Source organism: Stenella coeruleoalba (genome assembly GCF_951394435.1).
Source record: "Stenella coeruleoalba genome assembly, chromosome: 6".
NCBI classification, from domain to species: Eukaryota; Metazoa; Chordata; class Mammalia; order Artiodactyla; family Delphinidae; genus Stenella; species Stenella coeruleoalba.
This window is the reverse complement of record NC_137151.1, coordinates 19,235,836-19,247,228: the sequence shown is the minus strand read 5'-3', so window position 1 is coordinate 19,247,228 and position 11,393 is coordinate 19,235,836. Positions and strand designations below refer to the sequence as shown.

Below are 11,393 nucleotides of genomic sequence, written 5' to 3'. Positions count from 1 at the left end.
GGTGGGGAGAGAATTAAATCTTCCCAGACCAAGACATATGGTACTTGGTCTGGATGTCCGTGGGGATCTATATTAAATATCTTAGACTTCAGCAGCTTAATCTTGTCTAATAAAAAGGATCCTTCGGGGGGCCATCCTATCTGAAATGTTGGCCATTCAGAGGCACACAAAGTCTGCCACTTTCCTTTCTTTACCTCTACAGAAAAATTATGGGCTCTGGCCCGAACTTCGGTCCAATAGCTTAGGGTAAGGGAAAGAGGAGTCGTCATAGTTTGTCCCATTGTCGTCCGTCAGAGAAGAAGAATAGACCACAATACAGAAACAGTTAAAACTCCACGAAACATATATACGTATGGGCCACCGCGAGCTCGCTTCAAAACCGAAACTTCTTCAGATGGCAGTTACCACCAAGGGAACTGCCGAAACCGAGTGAAGGGGAGACAGAGTTTGCCTCTCCTTCCAGATGAGCCACCAGGGCGTCCCCTAGGGCTCATGGACGCCGGCTATTAGCACGTCTGCCTAGCCAAAGGTCCGATACAGATTCCATAATAAGCCGATTCTTACGGCTTTCCTCCGATAATGGCCCACAAAGAACAAGGGACAAACAGACAATCAAGCTCGAGCTTACCTGGTACCTCCAACTCCCGATGTTCTTGTGGTCCGGGGCGAGTGGAATCCCGGACGAGCCCCCAAATGTTAGACCTGCGCGGTCTCCTAGGAGTTTCGACTCGCCCAGGAAACAACAAGAGTCGGAAGTCGATGCAAAACGCAAGAGGTTTATTGAAGGCCGGTGCACCGGGGTTCCTTGGTCCTCACGCAGGAGGTCGAAGAAGGAACCCCTTGGGGCGCGAATATGTCAGTTTTATAGGTTCCCACTTCCCCGTATGTAAATTATAGATTTGGTTGTGTTCTCCTGCTGATTGGTCCCGGCTTAGGCTCGGACCAAAGAGGGAACTTATCCCCAGCTGTCTGATTGGTCTTTGACAGACACCTATTATGTTTATCTCCCTCCTTCTCCCCAGCTGCCTGATTGGTCTTTGACAGACACCTATTTTGTTTATCTCCCTCCTTCTCCCCAGCTGCCTGATTGGTCTTTGACAGACACCTTTTTTACATTTTGTTATCTCCCTCCTTCTCGGAAGGGGGCCGGACATCCTGGAAATTCACCCATTGTCTAAGAAGCCCCTATTGTCTGGAGAGTTCTTAATCATTAGCTGGAACAATGTCCCTCGAGTCCCACACTATCCATTCCCCATTGTATAGTCTTGGCTCCTTTGTTGTAGATTAACCGACCATATGTGCATGGTTTATATCTGGGCTCTCTATTCTGTTCTCTTGATCTGTGTGTCTGTTTTTATGCCAATACCATACTGTTTTGATTACTATCGCTCTGTAATATAGTTTGAAATCACAAAGCATGATAATCCCAGCTTTGTTCTTCTTTCTCAAGGTTGCTTTGGCTATTTGGAGTCTTTTGTGGTTCCATACAAATTTTAGGAATGTTAGCTCTATTTCTGTAAAAAATGCCATTAAGAATTTGTTAGGGATTTCATTACATCTGTAGATTGCTTTGGGTAGTATGGACATTTTAACAATATTAATTCTTCCAGTCAATGAGCATGGGATATCTTTCTACTTATTTGTGTCTTCTTCAGTTTCTTTCATCAGTGTCTTATAGTTTCCAGTGTACAGATCTTTTACCTCCTTGGTTAAATTTATTCCTACGTCCTTTATTTATTTGATTGTAAATGTAATTTATTTCTGTAGAATATCTTTTCTATCCTTATTTACCTGGTTAATGGAGGACAAGGACTATGTCATTCCTCTTTATACTCCCAATAAAATTTAATAAAAGGCAAAAGTCAGTCATAATTTAGTTTCTTTGTAGTTGGATATTTAGGACTTTGTGATTCAAATGCTGCAAATATCTCTAAGACATGTTAGCTGAGAGATCATAACTATATTGTATGCAAGTAACTACTCTCCCCTCCTCTGTCTGTGTAAATATTGTTAACCAATCAGAAAACTCTACCCACTTAGGTCCTAACTTGACCTCAGAATATTTTTCAACACAAATTTCAAAAAGATTTTCCCAACTTCTTTCCTCTTTTTAATCAGAAAATAATTTAAATTTTCTTAGTGATTTGACTTTTATATCAATTGATGTACTGCTCTTAAATGTGATATTGGAGGAAATAGAATTGGTAGGCAAAAAAAGAAGGAAACCATAATTGATTGGATATTTATTACATGCTACACCATTTACCTGCATCATCTTAAATTCTATCAATGGGTTTTTAACATAAGTTTTGTCCCCATTATACAAATGAGACGACTGGAATTCAGAGGGTGAGAATCATTTGCCCAAAGTCACACAGCTGGCAAATATGATACAGGATTTAAAGACGAGCAATTCTGTTTCAAGAGTTCCTCCATTGTCTTTCTTTGAAACACCACCCTACTCAATCACTGTGCCTCTGAATAAAACAACTATCTCCCCTGCTTCTCACGTGACTGCTGGGCAATGGTACCTTCCTCAGGGCACATTAGTGACAGTGAGGTCATTAAGAAGCATGTGGTTCCTTTTCTACCCATCTAACTTCCTCCTCTGACTTAGTCCAAGTAAGGATTAATTTTCTAATTTTCACAGAGGCAAAAGTAGAAGTAAGTGAAGGTAAGCTTTAATGCCATCTCCTATCCTTTTCCTCTTCAGATCTCAATAAGTTAAGAGATGTAGGAATTTAATGGTTACTTTCTCATCCCTTCAGGTAATGGCTAGCAAGGAACTGTCCTATCAGTAGCAGCATGGACCAAGTCCAGGCTCTGTTGCTTTAGGATTCTCCAAAGAGCGAGAAGGTCATTGGGCTTTTGCTTCATGAAGTTCCCTGGATGTTATCCTGACTCTTGTTGGAAGGGCCAGGAAGCAATGACTAGGCTTCCTTACTATATTAAATGTAATTAGAGATTTAGGAGCTGCACCACTCAGGCACAAATCCTTTAAAAAATATGTATTTAAATAAATATATGTTTATATATTTTATATTGGCTAAGCTAACCCTCCCATTTCAAAAACAGTATTGTCACCTCAGCTCGCATTGCTCTATTATGATCAGTGGCGCTGAGCAGCTTATATTCAAGGCTCACGAGTTTCAGTTACTTCAGGAGACAATCTGGTAACTGAAGATAGAAAGTCTCACTTCAGAGTGGCATTCACTAAGAATTTCATTCCATGGGGGATAGTTCGAGGAATCTAACAATATACTTTCCTTTTCCAAAATATGGGGTGCACATATAGTCAGTGTGTGTGCTTGTGTGTCTGTGTTTAGTGACTAAATATTAAAAAATGCAGGCATTGTACATTTAGACACTCTCTGCTGTGATCATAGAGCATCTTATACAAATATCTATCAGAGCACTTAACTGAGTTGTTACTCCTTATGTATCTACTCATTTTCTAGATCTTAAGCTTTTAGAGCATTTTCGAAGTAATAGTATTAGTATTAGTAATAAAAAGAACAACAACTTATTGAGAATGGATCATGTGCCAGATACTACCCCATCTATACCTATTCACATGTTTTGTCCTTACAACTGACCCCTTGATGTAGGTACTATAAGATCCCAGCCATTGAGGAAATTATGAGGATAGTGGTAATTCTAATGGACAGAAACTGGGATGGGCATAGAGGAGCATGCCTATGGGAGATTGATTACTCTCCAGTTAAAAACACTCAGACCTAATTAGTTGTATATATAAGCCAAGGACTCAGGTGGCCAAGTCTAGAGCCGAGCTGTAAATAAAGAAGTAGCATGTATATCTGAAACAGTATGATCATTTGGGTCAGGCAAATCTGGTTTTAAGTTTTCTTTTGAAGGCTAGGAATAAAATCAATGTGTAAAAGTGGCAAATATTAGAAGCAACTTGTAGAATTGTTGCAAGAATTAAGATGCCTGCCGTTACTAGTTGATGCCAATTATTAGCGGAATAAGAATTTTTTAAAGTTCCTAGGAATGAAGGTATAAGGGAACATGGGGCCAAGGACTCAGTTGTGTTATGGGCCTCTCCATGCGTGGAGTAGTAGGAAGAAGAAGAGATGCCGATGGGGACAAAAGAGTAAAGAGGCAGAAAGAAAAGCAGAACAGGAATTTGTTCTGGGAATCTAATTCTTTGGTCAGGATTATCAAGGTTGAGGAATATGCAAGCCAAGGTCCTTGTGAAGAATGAAGTCACCTCTGAGAGGGAGGACCATTCTGAAATAATTGGGACCACAAATACAAACTCAGAAATATTATTCTGATTTTTCCACAGACCCAATCAAATAAAGACCAGGATTCCTAGGAACCAGGGCTCAGCAAAGTTAACTGAAATATGAAGTTACATAGGGAGTAAATGGCAAAGACAGAGCTTGGGCCTAGGTTTGTCTGGATTCACGTCCATAAGAATGGGGACTTCCAAAGCAAAAACCCACTAGTGAGAGATGTGAAAATGATGATTTTTTTTCCATTTCTTTAGAAGTCATGCCCAGCCATTGAGGTCAGCAGCTATTATGGAACTAACATTTTGGTAAACCCCTAGTTAGATTCTTCTGCATCTTTAAAAAGCCATAGATTAAACAAGGAAGAGATGCTATAGATCAGTAAATTTACACGTTTTATAATTCCTGGGTCCTGCTCAGCTGCAGTGTTCAGTGAATGCAAGTGCAGTAAAAACTTGGTCACTGATCCCATTTACATAACTATAGCCTGACAATGCAGAGAGTAAGAAAGTATCATTTTCTTTACCCTTTAGAATTACATGGAAATGAACAAGCTTTTTCTTTCTTTTTTTTATAAATTTGTTTATATTTTTATTTATTTATTTTATTTTTGTGGACTCTCTCTAGTTGCATTGAGCTGGGGCTTCTCTTGTTGCGGAGCATGGGCTGAAGGCACGCGAGCTTTGGTAGTTGTAGCACGTGGGCTCAGTAGTTGTGGCTCTAGAGCACAGGCTCAGTAGTTGTGGCACACAGGCTTAGTTGCTTCACGGCATGTGGGATCTTCCCGGATGAGGGCTTGAACCCATGTCCCCTGCATTGGCAGGCAGGCTCCTAACCACTGAGCCATGAGCGAAGTCCCAACAAGCTTTTCTTTTTTCCTCAACAGTGGTTATGTAAAACAAATATTTGTGATAATTTTAAAAAGCTTGTTTCAGTGCAAAAATAAAGCAATTTATAAGACAAAGGAGACAAATAGATAAATTAAGACAGTTGAATGATTATTACAATGTACACACACATGAGATCAAAAAGTGTGGTTAAATTGCACACTGAAATCACAATAAAAGAGAATTTTATTGCCAAATAATTAAATCTCTTTTTAAGTGTACTTTTTTTCTGTACAAGCAAATTTAAAATCTTAGTGAATCTTTTTTTTTCCTCAGAAAAATATTTGCCAGATTAAGTCTTTATCTTCAGCATGCAGAGTTTTCATAATTGTTTGGCTATTTTTGTTTATAAAAATGTCCAATAGAGGCCATGTCTGATTTTGCAGATCTATCATTTATATGCTGTGGGCAGGCAGGTAAAAGAGTGAAGTCATGAACTTCTGCCACTCACTGAATAAGAGTCGTAGTTAATATTTACTGAGCATGTACTAAGTGTCAGGACTCTGAATGCTTTAAGTGGATTGTCTACTTCAGTTAACTCAATGAATTAAATATGAGAGAACTGAAATGTAGAGACTAATCTAATTTCCCAGAATCAAATAATAAGGAAGTGGGTAGGCTGAGATTCAAAGCAGCTATAGAGTCTGTACTCCTAATCAAGGGGTTACATTCTTCATTTTCTTATCAAATTGAAGACAAATTGTCAGTCAAGGCCTTTACACCCACTGGTTGCTAGACTAATGTAAACTTAACATTGAAAAAAATCTGATAGCTCTTAAATTTACATCTGTGACATTTCTCCCTGATATATTCGGTTTTTCTAACAGTGGAAGATATTTTTTAATGAGCTTATATTGTCAGTAACTGACAGCTTTGTAACAAGATGGTTTATTATTATTAACCATCATGGCAACAACAACAACATTAAAGAACAAGGTAGTAACACCTAATATGTACTGAGCATTTACAATATGCCAAGTGTGATATTTAAAGAACATCTGTGGTTTCTGCTTTTTCTTTGGGCATTTGCTACTCCAACCAGTCCATATTTAAAATGCCCGGAGGAGCTTCAAGTGGCGGAAGAGTAAGACGCCGAGCTCACCTTCCTCCCTACAAATATATCAGAAATACATCTACACGTGGAACAACTCCTACAGAACACCTACTGAACGCTGGCAGAAGACCTCAGACCTCCCAAAAGGCAAGAAACTCCCCCACGTACCAGGGTAGGGCAAAAGAAAAAAGAAAAAACAGAGACAAAAGAATAGGGACGGGACCTGCACCAGTGAGAGGGAGCTGTGAAGGAGGAAAGGTTTTCACACGCTAGGAAGCCCCTTCGCGGGCGGAGACTGCGGGTGGCGGAGGGCGGGAGCTTCGGAGCAGCGGAGGAGAGCGCAGCAACAGGGGTGCGGAGGGCAAAGCGGGAGATTCCCGCACGGAGGATCGGTGCCGACCGGCACTCACCAGCCCGAGAGGGTTGTCTGCTCACCCGCCGGGGCGGGCGGGGATGCGAGCTGAGGCTCGGGCTTCGGGTCGGAGCGCAGGGAGAGGACTGGGGTTGGCGGCGTGAACACAGCCTGAAAGGGTTAGTGCACCACGGCTAGCCGGGAGGGAGTCCGGGGAAAAGTCAGGAGCTGCCGAAGAGGCAAGAGACTTTTTCTTCCCTCTTTGTTTCTTGGTGCGCGAGGAGAGGGGATTAAGAGCGCCGCTTAAAGGAGCTCCAGAGACGGGCGCGAGCCGCAGCTAAAAGCGCGGGCCCCAGAGACGGGCATGAGACGCTAAGGCTGCTGCTGCCGCCACCAAGAAGCCTGTGTGCGAGCACAGGTCACTCTCCACACCGCCCCTCCTGGGAGCCTGTGCAGCCCGCCACTGCCAGGGTCCCGGGATACCGGGACCACTTCCCCGGGAGAACGCAGGGCGCGCCTCAGGCTGGTGCAGCGTCAGGCCAGCCTCTGCCGCCGCAGGCTCGCCCCGCACTCCGTACCCCTCCCTCCCCGCGGCCTGAGTGAGCCAGAGCCCCCGAATCAGCGGCTCCTTTAACCCCGTCCTGTCTGAGCAAAAAACACACGCCCTCCGGCGACCTACACGCAGAGGCGGGGCCAAATCCAAAGCTGAGCCCCTGGGAGCTGTGAGAACAAAGAAGAGAAAGGGAAATCTCTCCCAGCAGCCTCAGAAGCAGCGGATTAAAGCTTCACAATCAACTTGATGTACCCTGCATCTGTGGAATACATGAATAGACAACAAATCATCCCAAATTAAGGAGGTGGACTTAGAGAGCAAGATTTATGATTTAAAAAAAAAAAAAAAGATTTATGATTTTTTCCCCTTTTCCTCTTTTTGTGAGTGTGTACGTATATGCTTCTGTGTGCGATTTTGTCTGTATAGCTTTGCTTCCACCATTTATCCTAAGGTTCTATCCGTCCGTTTTTAAAAAAAATTTTTTTCTTAATAATTATTTTTTAATTTAATAACTTTATTATATTTTACTTTATTTTCTTTCTTTCTTTTTCCTTCCTTCCCTCCTTCCTTCCTTCCTCCCACCGTCCCTCCCTCCCTCCCTCGTTTCTTTCTTTCTTTCCTCCTTCCTTCCTTCCTTCGTTTCTTCCTCCCTTCCTTCCTTCCTTTCTTTCTTTCTTTCTTTCTTTCTTTCTTTCTTTCTTTCTTTCTTTCTTTCTTTCTTTCTTTCTTTCTTCCTACTTCTACTAATTCTTTCTCTCTACTCTTTCTCCCTTTTATTCTGAGCCGTGTGGATGAAAGGCTCTTGGTGCTGCAGCCAGGAGAGCCAACTTCAGGACACTAGTCAACAAGAGACCTCCCAGCTCCACATAATATCAAACGGCGAAAATCTCCCAGAGATCTCCATCTCAGTGCCAGCACCCAGCTTTACTCAACGACCAGCAAGCTACAGTGCTGGACACCCTATGCCAAACAACTAGCAAAACAGGAACACAACCCCACCCATTAGCAGAGAGGCTGCCTAAAATCATAATAGGTCCATAGACACTCCAAAACACACCACCAGACATGGACCTGCTCACCAGAGAGACAAGATCCAGCCTCATCCACCAGAACACAGGCACTATTCCCCTCCACCAGGAAGCCTACACAACCCACTGAACCATTCGTATATTCTTGATTAATGGATGCACTATCTGCTTACATCTGTCTGAGGGTAATACTTGTGCTATCCTAAGATCCTCTTGTGCTTTGTTAACTCTGATTCGTTGGCTATAAGCTCTTATGTTTGTTTTTGTTTTCTGTCCTTAATGGAGTTGGCTTTCTCACATTGTTTGGTCATTCCTGAGTGTAATTCATCTTTGCAGTTGAGTTTCTTTCCCAGCTTTAGGGGAGAAGTGAAATGAGCTGTTGGGGCTTATTACTCCCAATGGGTTCCCCTGAGAATAAGGCAGAGGTGGGAGGTGCTTTCTGGTGGCTAGTCAGGGAGTGCATACCTTTCTTCCAGGGTTCTGGGACCTTGCCCCCTTTCTAACACCAATTGCTCCTGTCTAGAAGAAGACACCTTTTGCTGTCTGGATCAAGGAGGGAAGATGTGGGGTTGATGTGTGCTGTCGGCTGCTCCTACTGCACTATTCCAACTGATCACCCTGTAGGTAGCTCCGGGACGTTTCTGGTAGGGGAGCATTTGTGGAGCTGCTCCCACACATTGAGCTAAGGTTGTGATATTTGAGTTCAATCTTTTCTATCATTCTTAGGGATTTTGGTGGACGTTGAAGGGGTGGAGACTTGACATGTTTCAATCTGCCAACTTGAAATAGCACAACTTTTTGGAAATAATTTTGTATCCCTATTACATCCTAGACAAACTCAGGCAAATATATCAGGATACAAATATAAGAATATTCAAAGCAGTATTGTTTTTAATTAAAAACTGGAAAAAGTCTCAGTATACACCAACAGTTGAATGAATAAAGTGTGATATAATCATACTTAGAAGTCATAGACTTCATCAGAAACATAATGCAAGCCACATAAGTAATTTTAAATTTTCTGGTAGCCACTTAAAAATAAAAGTAAAATGAAACAGATGAAATAAATGTTAATATCTTTTACTTAACCCTTATATCCAAAATATTATCATTTTAACATGTAATCATTATATACATTATTAATAAGATATTCTACATTTTTTCATACTAAGTATTTAAAAATATCCAAAATATTATCATATCTACATGTAATCAGTATAAAAATTAATGAGAGTATCTACATTTTTTTCCCATACTAACTCTTTGAAATCACAATTTGGTTGCTAAATTTTATTACAAATACTTAATCGGTATTTAGATTTCATAAAATTTACAGTCAAAAAAGTATCACATATGCAAATTGTTGCTAACATAAACATTTTCCAATAATTACATTGCGTATCAGTTTTTTAAATTTTCATTTTAAAGTAATTGAAATTAATTAAAAATTCAACTCCTTAGTCACATTAGCCACTTTCAAATACTCAGAAGCCTCATGTAGTTGGACATGCAACACTACATACTACAGGCAAAAATAAAATAATTTTACAAAATAATGTTGAATGAAAGAAGCAATGTGGAAAATAATACATATAATATGATTCCACTTATATAAAGTTCAAGAAGAAGGAAGACTAAACTGTGTTGTTTATAGCTGATAGACAAAAGGCAAAACTACGTTTAAAAAGCAAGGAAATTATTCTTAAAGTCAGGATAGTGGTTCCCTCTAGTAAGTCAGAGAGAGGGTTGTGATTGGAAAAGGGCACACGGGGGGCTTCTGGGATGCTGGCAGGATTCTTTCTTGACATGAGTGGTGTTACGTGGGGATCTGTTTTGTAATTATTAAACAGTTGAACAGTTGTTCAGTTGAATTATTGAACAGTTATGTGTATTTCATGCACATTTTAGTTTTCAAAAAATTTTTAATGGGGGAAAAATCAGATGGCTTCATTTGCCCTGATACAGTTGTGTGTGGGACTTCCCAATAAGGTTTGGGGAAAGAGAGGAGGGAAGAGCAGCTCAGCAACGTTGGTGCCACCCAGAGCAGGGTTCTAACAGAGACTTCGTGATCTAGACAGTAGACATTAACTATATGATTTGGTGGGAAGAGTGGATGGTGTGTGTGTGTGTGTGTGTGTGTGTGTGTGTGTGCGCGCGCGCACGCGCGCGTGCACGCACATGTGCACATGCGTGATGGAGAGAGATGGACACAAAGGAGGACGTGAAAAGAAGGTTTAAATGAAAACAGAGCAGAAATCACCATCCGTAAATTAAATAAGAATTAGGTTGCTTAGGTGGCACCATTACCCAGCTTTCCGCCACATATAGGAGTTAGTCCTACGTAGTATATAGTTGTAGTTATTTTGCATTTTGATCCAGAAATAACCTTCTCATTTTTCAGAATTCTCAGTGAAAATTATTTGACTGAATTACATAAGGACTCATTTGAAGGCTTGCTATCCCTCCGATATTTGTAAGTTAATCATATTTACTTATGAGTTCTTACCTATAAAGTAGATTATCTATGAAGTAATTAAGGGGTTCAATGAGATAATGTCTTCAATTTCTTCTAGCAATTAAATTCTACAATTCTGTAAGTCTGTGTAGGGCCCCAGCCCATCACTAGCACTAAATATCTCCTATTCATTTTTAATTTTTTAACTATATAGACAAGGTAAGGATAGAAAAATACCCTTTAGTTGTAGAGGAAAAGTGGTAATGAGGTCTCAGCAATTATAGACTCCCATATGAACCTTGTTATATAACTGTTCATATAGTCTCCATCTGTATTTACATTTTGTTTATGACCTATGGATCAAATCTGGCCCACAGTCCGTTTTCATACAGCCCATAAGTTAAAAGTGATTTTTAAAGCGCTGTAAATGAAAAAAAAAAAAGAAAAGAAAAATATGTGACGGAGACTGTATGTGGCCTGCAAAACCTAAAATATTTACTTATCTGGCCTTTACAGAAAAGGTTTGAAAAAGTTGGTTTAGTGAAAATGGAGGAATTAAAGTTAACCTCAAATTGTCACCTATAGGACAAGAAAATCTAGAACACTTACATTAATATGAATGCCATTAACTCCTAACATTGATAATTTAATCTAAATTAAATTAACATTAAATATTAAATATTTAAGGAGATGAATTATGTAAACAGTATTGTCAAGGGACTACCCTGGTGGTCTAGTAGTTAAAACTTTGCCTTCCAATGCAGGGGGTGCGGGTTCGATCCCTGGTCAGGGAGCTAAGATCCAACAT

At 40.5% G+C, this 11,393-nt stretch overlaps 1 long non-coding RNA gene across 2 annotated transcripts in view; it reads left to right on the top strand.

Moving 5' to 3' along the window:
* The first annotated feature begins 937 nt into the window (after nt 1-937).
* Nucleotides 938-11,393, top strand: part of LOC307188195 — a 48,708-nt gene continuing 38,252 nt past the window's right edge. For both annotated transcript variants that reach the window (XR_013828824.1, XR_013828825.1), the window contains exon 1: nt 938-1,233. This is a non-coding gene — a long non-coding RNA (uncharacterized lncRNA). The remainder of the gene's footprint in view (nt 1,234-11,393) is intronic.